Source organism: Thamnophis sirtalis, unplaced genomic scaffold (genome assembly GCF_051295495.1).
Source record: "Thamnophis sirtalis isolate CommonGarterSnake01/CBP01778 unplaced genomic scaffold, rThaSir2_p1.2 scaffold_6, whole genome shotgun sequence".
Classification (NCBI taxonomy): Eukaryota; Metazoa; Chordata; class Lepidosauria; order Squamata; family Natricidae; genus Thamnophis; species Thamnophis sirtalis.
Window position 1 is genome coordinate 125,711,272 of NW_028261386.1, and position 13,591 is coordinate 125,724,862.

Genomic DNA, 13,591 nt, shown 5'->3' on the forward strand with positions numbered 1-13,591 from the left:
GAACAGCCGAACTGCAGAACTGCAGTCAGCTGAAGTAGCCTGCAGTGATGCATTTAACCACTGCGCCACCTCGGCTCTCAGCATCTACCAGCATCTTCTGTGTTAATCCCAATTCTGGAAATTACATCCGAATCCCACCCAGTTAAAAGTTCACGATCTTGTCCCCACACCCACAATCCATCACATGATCCAATCTTCTTCTTCCACGCTGGCATCTCCACTGAGCTGCTTCCAGTCAGGTGTAAAAGTGCAGAGACAAAAGATGACCTTGGCTTCTAGGAAAGAATGACAATAACACATTCCACAATCCTACTCCTGTCTATTCCCCCCTCCCATCAACTATACTAATATGTGACCCGTCAAAACCGCGGTAGACAAAAGCGTGCTCGATGAAAGCGCGTACGTGACGTCATCAGCAGTGCGATGAAAAAAATAAATTAATTAAATTGAAATTAAAATAAAATTAAAGCAAGCCGATTCACATAAAGGTAAGGGTTAGGTTTAGGGTTAGGTTTAGGGTTAGGTTAAGGGTTAGGGTTAGGTTTAGGGTTACGTTAAGCGTTAGGGTTAGGTTTAGCATTAGGTTAAGGGTTAGCGTTAGGTTTAGCGTTACGTTAAGGGTTAGGTTTAGGGTTAGGTTTAGGGTTAGGTTAAGGGTTAGGTTTAGGGTTAGGTTTAGGGTTAGGTTTGGGGGGGTTAGGGTAAGGTTTTCACTTTATTTTTAAATTTACCACTCACAGCGCGATGTTTTCGTCGCGCTGTGATGACGTCACGTACGCGCTTTCGTCGAGCGCGCTTTTGTCTACCGCGGTTTTGTGGTGGAACCTACTAATATATACATCCTACAAGGGAAATTTACATAGTATATGTAACATGTATGACAATCTCAGCATATCCGAGGACCCGGATTGTTGTTGGGGGCAATATGCTGACTCTGTAAACCGCTTAGAGAGGGCTGAATGCCCTATGAAGCGGTATATAAGTCTAACTGCTATTGCTATTGCTATATCAGTCTTTGTTTAAAGACATATCTTTTTTTTTAAAAAAAATCAACATAATCAGTGGATTACTTAACAAAGACTCAAATATTTGTACAAAAATTAATCAATCAGTTAAATATTTTATTAATTGTTAATAGATGTCACAGAAGTGTGTCAGAGTATGTGGTTTTTGAGATAAAGGAATTTTTTATTTTAATATTTAATTTTAATATTTTTTTCTTATTTTACTCATTATCTTATAACCAGAACTAGTCAATCTTATAGTGCTAGACTATGAAATAAAATATTTATAATTCCCTAATGAGAAAAAGTATCCTCAATAAATACAAAGACACTGAAGTATAAATAAACGTCCATAGAAGTATATTCAAATTGGAAACCAGGACACATTTAAACGGAAGGACAGATTGATTTATTGACAGGTACAATATTGGCGGCTGAAAATGGCAACCTGGAGTGGAGGGGCAGTTTAAAGTCCTCTTCATAGGTTAATGCAAATTACCATCTTCATATATATTTGGTTACTTTTCAGCTACTTTCAATTAGCACCAATACAATAAGACACTGAAGTCAATGTAATTGATAAGGTTAATCTTACAGATTGGGTTTATTCATATCAGTGGTGGGTTTCAAAAATTGTTCGAACCTACTCTGTGGGTGTGGCCTCCTTTGTGGGAGTGGCTTGCTGCCCATGTGACCGGATATGAAGATGCCGACGACACTTGTCAGAACCACCTTAAATTACCCCACACACAGCACTGGCATGCATAAGAATATGATGTAAACTTGTTTTTTACAAGGCATCTTTGGTTTGCGTTAAAACAACTTCAACACCCGCAATGTTCTGATTGCACCACAAACGCAGTAGTCATCCTTACCTTTCACAGAGGCTCTGAGTTTTATAAATATGAGCATGATAGTGTAGAGTAATCATATCCAAGGACCAGTGGTGGGTTTCAAAAAATTTTGGAACCTCTTCTGTAGGTGTGGCCTGCTTTCCGGGTCTACTGGTGGAACCTCTTCTAACCGGTTCGGTAGATTTGATGAACCGGTTCTACCGAATAGGTGCGAACTGGTAGGAACCCACCTCTGATTCATATGCATATTAAAGTATATGTTAAAGAGTGGTTAAAATGACTTCACACTTTTCTTTACAATTGAGCTTTTCTTTTTTTTTACTTAAAACGAAAAGCCTAGGAATCCACAGCTAAATTATTGTTTTAGCTTAACTGTTATCTGAAAAACCTTGATTCCCCTTGGGCTGCTGTTAACAAATCTTTACCGTTATGTAAGACTACCTTTTGATAAAGAAGTGATTACACCCTGTAGAGTTTCAAGAGAGTCTATAGAGGTATTAGAAATAAGTTCCAACTTTGCTGAGATTCCATATAAAGCCTTTTTCAATTTCTGCTACACCCCGCCTGGGGAATAAAAGTCTTAAAAATTTATGGAAACTGTTCGGATGGCCATAAGTACAAAAAGAAGTACCCCTGGCTAAGAGAGGCCTCTATATCGGCTACAATTTTCACAGTGCCTTGTATGCCAAACTGTGCAAAATGTACACCACTGCATTTTAACTCCTGAGTTACACAGATCCAGTCACCTGCTCTCTTATTGGTAAAGTGTGTCTCCAAATCACAACCTAAATAGTGAAAACCCTGCATTTAAGAGAGAAAAAAAGTCAACTGTTTCTTTGCTAAGGTGGTCTTTCCAATGGAAATCCTCCATGCAGTCTGAAAAAAAATGCACACAATATCTAACAAATAACCAACTCTGTGTGGTGTGAGCAATAGCAATAGCAGTAGACTTATATACCGCTTCATAGGGCTTTCAGCCCTCTCTAAGCGGTTTACAGAGTCAGCATATTGCCCCCAACAACAATCCGGGTCCTCATTTTACCCACCTCGGAAGGATGGAAGGCTGAGTCAACCCTGAGCCGGTGAGATTTGAACCGCTGAACTGCTGATTTAGCAGTCAGCTGAAGTAGCCTGCAGTGCTGCATTTAACCACTGTGCCACCTCGGCTCTTGGAGGAGCTCATTGGCAAATATTAAGCCAATCCTTCCAAGCGTAGTTTGGTTGCAGGCTATGTTGGTTCACTCACAGCCACACAGTATAACTTTAAAATAGAAGAATATGAATACATGATTTGAGACTCTTGATGCACAAAGGGGACATACTGTGCAGCTGGGTGGGTTTCTTCCAGAGTTACTGCCAGTTCTGTGCACGTAAAGCAGCCGTAAAGTGAGATTTGGACATTAAGTGTGAAACCTACTGGGTCAGGCTGGACAGCCTCTTAGAACCCCTTTACTTCTATATTAAAAGTCACATAGACAAGAGTTGGAACTTGCAATAGAATAACAGGGACAGTTAGAAGTTACTTAAAGGAAGTGTCCCCATTCACTAACCACAGGATGTTCTCGCCAACGTCCCTATGTCACAACTTGTGTTAAAAGTCCAAACCACAAAGTTCAATTAAAGTTCATTAATAACACATAAGCCATACCTGAAACAAAAGGAGAAGTAAGACCCCATCGCCTTATAAGGCTTTCTCCTCAAGGTAACCACTAAGAAATGTGTTAAGTATTTCCGTGTTGCAATGCTTTTGAGATGTATAAGAACGGGTGCTTCGATAATTAAAGTTGTTCAGAACTTGCAATGCTAAGCCATGGGCTAGCTTTCTGAACCTGGCTGCCAAATAAACTTTTCCTGTATCCTTAGAAGTCTAAAGCCTGTCATTTTCTGCAACACACGTGTGATTTGCGCAGTTGCCTCTAAATACGTCTGCGCGTGCACAGAACATTAAAAATGTAAAAAAAACAAACATGCTGGCAACCGGGGAACAGGTTCGGGAATCTGGCGAGCTTGCTGTCCCTTTCAGCGACCCAGCTGCCATTTCCACTATCGGCTCACCTGAACCAGTGTGAACTGGTAGCAACCCACCTCTGCTGTGCAGGCAGTTCAAAACTGCAATCCTCCCTCCCTTTGTTTGTGTGCATGAATTTGTGAGAAAGATGGACTGTTTTACTAGTGACGGTCTGGTTGTCTCTGTGGCACGTTACGCATTTCTGATATTGATCTTCAGTCCGGCAGATGCTTCCCCATAATAATCTATAGGAGAAAGCAGTGCTTGAGTCAAGTCCTCAGTTTGGAATGTTACAGCCAAAATTACTAAAGCAGCTGGCTACTATATCAGCATGTCAAGTTCTACCAGTAATATTAGATGATGTAGATGATTGGAACGAACTCCCCGTGGAGATTCGAACCCTTACCACCCTCCAGGCCTTCCACAAAGCCCTTAAAACCTGGCTATTCCGACAGGCCTGGGGCTAATGAGCTTTTCTCCCCCCTCCTGAGTCCCCTTCGGGGAAAAGGACGGCATAGAAATAGCAATAGCAATAGCAGTAGACTTATATACCGCTTCATAGGCCTTTTCAGGCCTCTCTAAGCGGTTTACAGAAAGTCAGCATATTGCCCCCAACAATCTGGGTCCTCATTTTACCCACCTCGGAAGGATGGAAGGCTGAGTCAACCCTGAGCCGGTGAGATTTGAACCGCTGACCTGCTGATCTAGCAGTAGCCTGCAGTGCTGCATTTAACCACTGCGCCACCTTGGCTCTTAATATAATAATATAATAAATATATATATAATAAATTCAATTCAATTCAATTCAATGTGGTTCATACCAGAGGACCCCAATCTTTGCAGCTTGGTTTCCCAGTTGAGAGGGGAGAGTAGAGGAGAACTGAGCTGTGTGAATGGTGGACTGGCATGCAGCTGTGCACTTAATGGTGGGCTGGTGCACATATGCACAAATGCCCACTGGCCTGCTGCTTGTGTAAATTGAGTTGCACACGTGCATACATTCATGCTCCAGCCATCCACAATTCTGACCCAATTCCGAATAGATCCAATTCCGAATAGGCCATAACCTGATAGTGGGCTGCAGCTCAGGAGTTGGGGACTCCTGATTTATACCATGCTACGATAATCCTGGAAATAATAACTATGTTGCAGTAGGGCATAACTAAAAGCAGCAAGGAAGATGGAAGTTTCAGCCAAAGTTAGGAACATTGTTTTCTCCATTTGCATAATATGAGCCAGCAAAAATAATAACAGTTTTTGCAAAGGTTGATGCCCTGGCATTTAGCTTGAAGCAATCTGGGCTAGAATTATGGCATGCTTGATTCTAATTTAGGAACCACCTCCCTCGATTGGGATGTTGTGTGTTGGTGTTGAAAAGCAACCTAGAACTAAGAAGAAACTTCTTAGTGCCGAGGTGGCGCAGTGGTTAAATGCAGCACTGCAGGCTACTTCAGCTGACTGCAGTTCTGCAGTTCGGCTGTTCAAATCTCACCGGCTCAGGGTTGACTCAGCCTTCCATCCTTCCGAGGTGGGTAAAATGAGGACCCGGATTGTTGGGGCAATATGCTGACTCTGTAAACTGCTTAGAGAGGGCTGAAAGCCCTATGAAGCGATATATAAGTCTAACTGCTATCGCTATTGCTATTCCTGACAGAGAGAACCATTAATCCCTGGAGTGGCTTTGCCTTCAGAAGTTGTGCGTTCTCCAACACTGAAAGGGTTTTAAGAAGAGATCAGACATCCATTTGTCTTGAAATGGTACAGGATCTTCTAGCTGAGCAATGGGTTGGACTAGAAGACTTCCAAGGTCCCTTCCAACTCTGTTATTCTGTTTTACTAAGCTTGGTAATATGCTTGGCTAAGAAGCAATTCTGGGGGCTTTTGCTGATGGAGAAATGAATCCAGGCAAGATGTAGTCATTCATCTAGTATGATGTTGAAAAATAATATTTCTGGAAGCAGTGCCAGAAAAAAAAGGGAGAAGGATTTCTTCAACCCTGTGAAAAAAGGTAGTATTAAAAAGATTGCTTCCTCCATAACCCACTGGAATAAAAGAGGGGGAAGGAAGGAAGGAAGGAAGGAAGGAAGGAAGGACGGGCCACATCAAATCTGCACGTTCTATTAATACAGCCTATCTCAATAAAATTAGGTATTTTCTTCTCGTGGAGTCTGTTTCCAAATCTGGAGAACCTCAAAGGGATGATATTGGCATAGGGAGGCAGGATTGCCATCTCAATCAGGGAAACTGATGGATAAAATAAGATTATACTTTTTTACTTAATAGACCCTTTGCTTAAAACAGAGAATTTACAAAGCCATAGCTAAATTATTTTAGCTTAACTGTTATCTGAAAAACTTGGGTTCCCAGTGCTAATGTTAACAGCTCCCAGATGCTTAGTATAATCCTTCACAGCTAGCTTGCATTCTTGGAGTTAACACTTCCACTTATCTTGTTAGTGCTGTGCTACCTCAGGCACAGCGGAGAATTTCAGGCGCCTAATTATTTTTTGCTGAATTTGCAAGGTGGCCTAATAAAAGTATAACATATAAAACTTGGGCCCCAGAATTAAACTCTCAAATTTACCTTGCACAATTTACCCAAGTGTGTTGTCCTTGTGGAATTTCTGCATTTCTCTGGAACGCTCTTATATTTTATTTCAGTCTGCCAGTTAGTTACCCATGTCAGAATTTCAAAATTTGTTTTATAAGAGTTGTGGGAAATGAATGAAGAAGAAAGAAATTTCAGGGGAGCGGGGGATACAAATGCTTCCTTCCACTCACCCAAGCTGCTACAATTTAGAACGTTTTTTTTTAAATCCAAAGCTGTGGAAGTCAATATTTTGACTTTATTTTTTTTTATTCGTCTAGCTTTCCTGTAATAGTTTTCTCTATTTATCAATGTTTAATTCAAATTAATTAATGCCTTGAAGGAAACACAAAATCTCGGGCACTATATGCATATTACAATAAAGTGAAGTCAGAAAACCAATCGTGTAAATAAATAAGATGTATAACCAAACCATTTAACATAAAAAAAGGTAGTGGCGCTGGGTTTAAATTAATTAGTTAAAAGCTTGTAACTAATGCATGATTTAAATTAATACTTTTCTTTCAAGCATTATTTTTTAAATAGAATTCTCAAGTTCACTCTATAGAATGAAGCAAGAAAAGGGTACTTTATTTTTTTTAAAGATTTTTATTAACAAACATGTAAAATACACACAAACACACACAAATTAGACGTACACCACATTTATACAATACAGTGCGAACAGGAACTTCCTGTTTTTTATATTAGCAATCATCAATCAATATCGCTCACCTTATATTATTTCCCCTTCTATTGTATTTCATTTAGATTTCACCATTCTTAACCCTCTTATTTTACTCATAACTATTATTTTTGAGTGTTGTTATATTCTTTCATTGATTTTTGTTTCTTTCCTCCATCCACCTATACTATTTATCTCATATCTGGTAGAATTCTGATTCTTCCTTTCCCTGGATTTCTTTAGTTAGTTTATCCATTTCGGCACAGTTCATAATCTTTCTTATTATTTCATCTTCATTTGGGGTTAATTTGTTTTTCCATTTCTGGGCAAAGGCAATCCTTGCTGCTGTAAGTATATGTAGTATTAAATACTGGATTTCTTTTTTGTATTTCACCGACATAATTCCTAATAAAAAAACCCCTCAGGTTTCCATTCTATTTTAACCCCTGTTATTGCCTCCAGCCAGTTTTTGATCCTAAGAAAAGGGTACTTTAATAAAACAAAAAATAACAGATGAATCAGTTTCTAAACAGGAACTAAAACAGTCCTTTGTCATAGACAGAAAGAAGACTGGGCACACATTCTACTCCTTTGTACCAAAATACCATATCTGACTCTTTGGTACTACTTGCTTCCAATGAATTATCACTGAACTGATGCGAATAAATTATTCTTGATGGAGTTGCCGATCTTTGGGAAGTAGGCAGATCGAAGTTGGTTCCATTGATGTTGGATATAACTTTCACTCGTTTTGTCTCAATCCAAAGATTCAGATGGGGATATATGGACTTCAGTAGGAGAAATTGTACAAGTGTACCCATTAGGTAGATGCATACCAGTGGTAGGTTTCAAATAATTTACCAACCAGTTCTCTTCCCTAATGACCAGCTGGGTAGGCGGGGCTCGGTGGTCATGTGATCATGTAGGCGTGGCCAAGTCAATGTCACTCAGGTCGATGGGCACTTCGCCTTAGTTGTTACTATGGTAATAAGGGTTAAGAGGCAGTTTCTGTAAGGAGGGCAATAAGGATTAGGCTAGAAACAACACCAGAATGTTTCCTTCCTGCCTTCCTTACAGGATTAGCCCTGTAAAGTGGGAAAAACAACAAAAGATTTCTTCCAACAACCAGTTCTCCGAATTGCTTAGAAAGTTACCAACCGGTTCTCCCGGATAGGTGCGAACCAGCTGAATCCCACCACTGATGCATACGCTAATTAATTTCATTCATTCATAATGCAATGGAAGCCATAATCATTTATTATTTTGTTTTACAAAGTTATTGAGTTAGTAAGTTAGTTAAGTGAATCTGACTTCCCCATTGACTTTGCTTGTCAGAAGGTCACAACAGGTGATCACATGATCCTGGGACACTGCAATTGTCCAGTTACCAAGAGTCCAATTTTTGATTACATGATCATGGGGATGCTACAGTGATTGTAAGTGTGAAAACTGGTCATGTCATTTTTTTCCCGGAGCTGTTATAACTTCACACAGTCACGAAATGAATGGTTGTAAGTCAAGGAGTACTGTATTTCCATCACTTTGCAGTTACTTTCAATGTTTACTTGGAAGTAAACCCTATCATTATCAATGGGTTACATTAGTGAGTACCAGCTTAAACAAAAGTGCATTTTTATGCGATTTAAGGTAGCCATTTTAATTTTGTTCAAATTATTTTTGCTCTTTTACATAAGTAATTTCAAAAAACCATTATTTTGTAGTGCTACCTACCTTTATAATTCCAGTCTTTGAAATACTGAGAGTATCCCAAAGATTTTTTTTTAAAAAAAACCTCAACCATTACTGAGTCATCATATCAGTTTTCAACCTTTGAGACATCACAAATTCTACAACTAAATTACAGAAACAGTTCTGTAAAAACAAACAAACCTATTGAGGGGCATGAAGCTGTTCATGTCCATTGAATTATTAAATGAAGAAGGTCTCATTCTCTCTGTCCCAGAGGCCTCAGAGTTATCATCTCACCAAAAGTAGATCCATCAAAATGTAGTTATGTGACTTGCCTTGCAGTGCTGTAAATTATTCAAAAATTCACATTGTATTTGCTCACCTGCAACTTACATAATACATTCAAATTAATTTCCACATTTCCATAGATCCATCTGCTAAGGACAATTACCTTTATTATCAAGTACAAGTGTTCAGTTTAAGTAAGGAAAGGAAGGAGAAAGATAGTGAGGAGCATCTTAACCGTCTCAAAAGAAGGTCTGTTGGGAATTCTTCCCACTTAGTCGTTCGGGTCATTATAAGTGATTTGATCTGTCCATCCTAATATGTGAATTATTATACCACCAGCATTTGCAATGTATTTAAGCCATTTTTCAACCTTGTATTTGGTTCAGTATAAATATTTTTTTTAAAAAATAACTATTACGAGAAAACAAAATGTCACGGTAGCCTCCCTCAGTAACCAAGAAAGAAACCACTCAACTCCAGAATTGCAGAATTAAGAGTACTTCTACTGGTCATGAGTAGATAGCAGCTAAGCAAAGCAAGATCTGAGGCAAAAGCGCGCGTAATCATAGATATCAGTATGTGACCCAACTCCCCCCCCCTTGTAACCCTGTCCCATAGTCCAATCCACACATCCCTCAGGTGTCATGTGGGAGACATCTTCAAAAAGCATCATCAGGTTGATATGTCGGACAGTTGGCCTTGGTGGCAAATCCACTATCTGCAGCATGCGCAGTAGATGGTGAGAACAGCTCCCTTTTTATAATCACTCCTGTACTGAATACTTCCCCACCCAAATACCATGCCCCCCCTCCCCGTTTCAATGGCAGCTGAAAGCAAGTAGCAAAGCAGAGGCTGGATTGGATTGGATTTATTACATTTATATGCCGCCCTTTTCCCCGAAGGGGACTCAGGGCGGCTCACAATTCAAGTCAGGGAACGGGGTACAGACAGGGGATAAAAAAGATGAACATAACAATACACAATTTAAAAGCACACAACAGCCATACCATTCGAGGAGGGGGGCAAAAACTCTTTAGCCCCAGGCCTGTCAGAACAGCCAGGTTTTAAGGGCTTTGCGGAAGGCCTGGAGGGTGCTGAGGGTTCGAATCTCCACGGGGAGGTCGTTCCAGAGGGTCGGAGCAGCCACAGAGAAGGCTCTCCTCCGGGTAGTCGCCAGTCGGCATTGGCCGGCGGATGGAATTCGGAGGAGGCCTAATCTGTGGGATCTGATCGGTCTATTGGAGGTAATTGGCAGCAGGCGGTCTCTCAAGTACCCTGACACAAACTATATTAACAAGACAATCATGACTAGTTGAGGAATTCTGAGAGCTGAAGTCCACAAGTCTTAAAGTTGCCAAATTTGGAAATCCCTGGTCTAAGATATTTTTTAGGTAAAGACAAAGGTTCTCCTCACACATGCATGTTAGTCATTTCTGACTCTAGGGGGCGATACTCATTTCAAAGCCGAAGAGCCAGCACTATCTGAAGAAGTCTTCGTGGTCATGTGACTGGCATGACTAAATGTGAAGGCGCGCGGAACCCTGTTACCTTCCCACCAAAAGTGGTCCCTATTTTTCTACTTGCATTTTTACATGCTTTCGAACTGCTAGGTTGGCAGAAGCTGGGACAAGTAACGAGAGCTCGCTCCATTACGCAGCACTAAGGATTTGAACTGCCGAACTGCCAACCTTTCTGATCGACAAGCTCAGCATCTTAGCCACTGAGCCACCACGTCCCTAGATATTTCTTAGGACCTTGTAAAATGTCTCTGTAAGGTAAGAAACCTCACTGGTACATCAACAATGATTTGCAAAGGCCTAGAGAGTATTTAAGGTACCTGATTTGAGATGAGACATTTTACATTTATTTATTTATTTTATTTGTCTTGTGCGGCTCACAAAAGACAAGGGAAAGGGGGGAACAAGACATTAAAATGGGAACACAAAGTTAGCTTTCAGTGTATGACAAGTAGAAATGCAGGCGGTGATCCAAATCTCTTTTTGTGACTGAAATTACAACAACCAACTTTGGTGGGGGGGGGGCACTTATTTCATCATGACAATCTACAGTATCTAGGTTCATAAAAAACTAACCAGCCATAGCCCATTGTTGCAAATGCAGTTGCTTCATCTAGTTAAGCATGTTGTATGAACTCAAACCAAAATGTTTATGGTGGAATTCCATTGCTGTGTCTTTCAGGATTGTATATAGAGGCTGTATTCTCTGCTAAAAAAAGTAAAACATCTGGCTCTCCAGATGTTGCTGAGCTACAACTCCAAGAAGTCCTCGTAGCCAATACAGCCTTGTTTGATACTTCTATATAACAGCCTCCATTCAGACCGAAAGCAGTGACTGCAGATTTGAAAAGAACGTTGCATTTTTTAAAATAAAAAATGGGTGTTTTGTCTCATAAACGCAAAGTTAAATTTTGTCATGATTAATTTAATTATCCCTCCAAATGCTACATATTTCACAACATTTATTCTGAGTAAATATGCTTAAAATTAGGCTGTAACTAATTCCCCATCTACAAAGCAGTGATATTTTTTTAAAGAATGCCTAGAGCTAACAAACATTTGTTTCTTTTTATTTTTGGTTCCTTTGGTGAATAGGAAGGGCAATCAAGATAATGAACAGGAGAGAGGTGAGAATTCCTTGTGTTGGGGGAATTGTCTTGAATATTAAGGCAGCCAGTCTTCCTTTATTTCTACTATTTTAAAAAAAATACATCCTGCATCCTTCACTTGTTGCAGAGTGGAGACACTTTTCCAACTTGTAGTCCCCCTCCCCCAGGAATTATTACCTGATTATTTGTGTGGTGGATGGCTTTTAATGGAAGTAAATCAGATCCCATTGATCACCTGAAGGTAATATCATCTTTTTTTTCTTCCTGCAATTTTTTTACCTGAAATGTTCTTATTTCCCATGTAAGCAGTGGTGGGTTTCAAAAATTGTTTGAACCTACTCTGTGGGTGTGGCCTCCTTTGTGGGAGTGGCTTGCCACCCATGTGACCGGATGGCAGTGGCTTGCCGTCCATGTGACCGGATATGAAGATGCCGACGACACTTGTCAGAACCACCTTAAATTACCTCACACACAGCACTGGCATGCATAAGAATAGGATGTAAACTTGTTTTTTAAAAGGCATCTTTGGTTTGCATTAAAACCACTTCAACACACGCAATGTTCTGATTGCACCACAAACACAGTAGTCATCCTTACCTTTCACAGAGGCACTGAATTTTATAAATAGGAGCATGATAGTGTAGAATAATCATATCCAAGGACCAGCGGTGGGTTTCAAAAAGTTTTGGAACCTCTTCTGTAGGTGTGGCCTGCTTTCCGGGTCCACTGGTGGAACTGGTAGATTTGATGAACCGGTTCTACCGAATAGGTGCAAACTGGTAGGAACCCACCTCTGCATGTAAGAGAGAGTAGACAAAAGAGACAAGGACTAAATAATTTCACGGAGGGTGGGGCACACCCTGATATTATTCCCAAGACAACAAACAATCAATAGACTAGGACTGGCTGCCCAAGATGAAATGTGAGGTTAGAGAGAGTGTCCTTGAACCAACAACTATCTTTAAATGTAGTTCTAAAACCATATAACTATTCCAAAAGATTTATGAATGGCCACAGAAATACAGAAAGCATTCACTTTAGTCCTTAGAGGACAAATTGTAGCCTAGTTGTATCCTTCACTTAAAAACACTATAAGTTCCACAGTTATCTGTGTGTTCCACAAGCTTGTGTTACCTCTCATCTGACAAATGAAAGGAATTCGTACTTGTAATATAAATACTTGTACCCTGGAACTCATTATGCTGATTCCTAATCTATGTTGGTCAGGGATGTCAAACTGGCAGCCCACGAGCTGGATGTGTCAAGCACAGGGCACATCCACCCCAGCTCTGCAAAGGGAAAAATGATGTGCTACGCCTTGTGATGGCAATGTAATGCAGCATGTTTGACACCCAGGATGTAGGGAGATAAGCTGGAGAGAGAGAAATCAATGGTTCCTGGGTTAAAGAGAAATGTATCCACATAAATTATGTGCCTTTTAAGGCCATCCAGAGAATGACCAATCCATTGACACCGAAAGACAGGAGAAGGGGAGGAAGGGATGGAGGGATGGAGGGAAGGGAGGGAGGGCTCCCAGATCTTGGATACACATAGGTATTATTTTCTGTCTACTATATTAATCACATCTGTTGCAGTGGTGGGTTTCAAAAAATTTTGGAACCTCTTCTGTAGGTGTGGCCTGCTTTCCAGGTCCACTGGTGGAACCTCTTCTAACCGGTTCGGTAGATTTGACGAACCGGTTCTACCGAATAGGTGCGAACTGGTAGGAACCCACCTCTGATCTGTTGGTATGTAGATGTTTTGATTATTTCTCAATAAAGAGACAAATTTTGGGTAGTCACATCTGGAAGCCTTCTGCTAATTAAGCTATATCTTGACTAAGGAATTGGT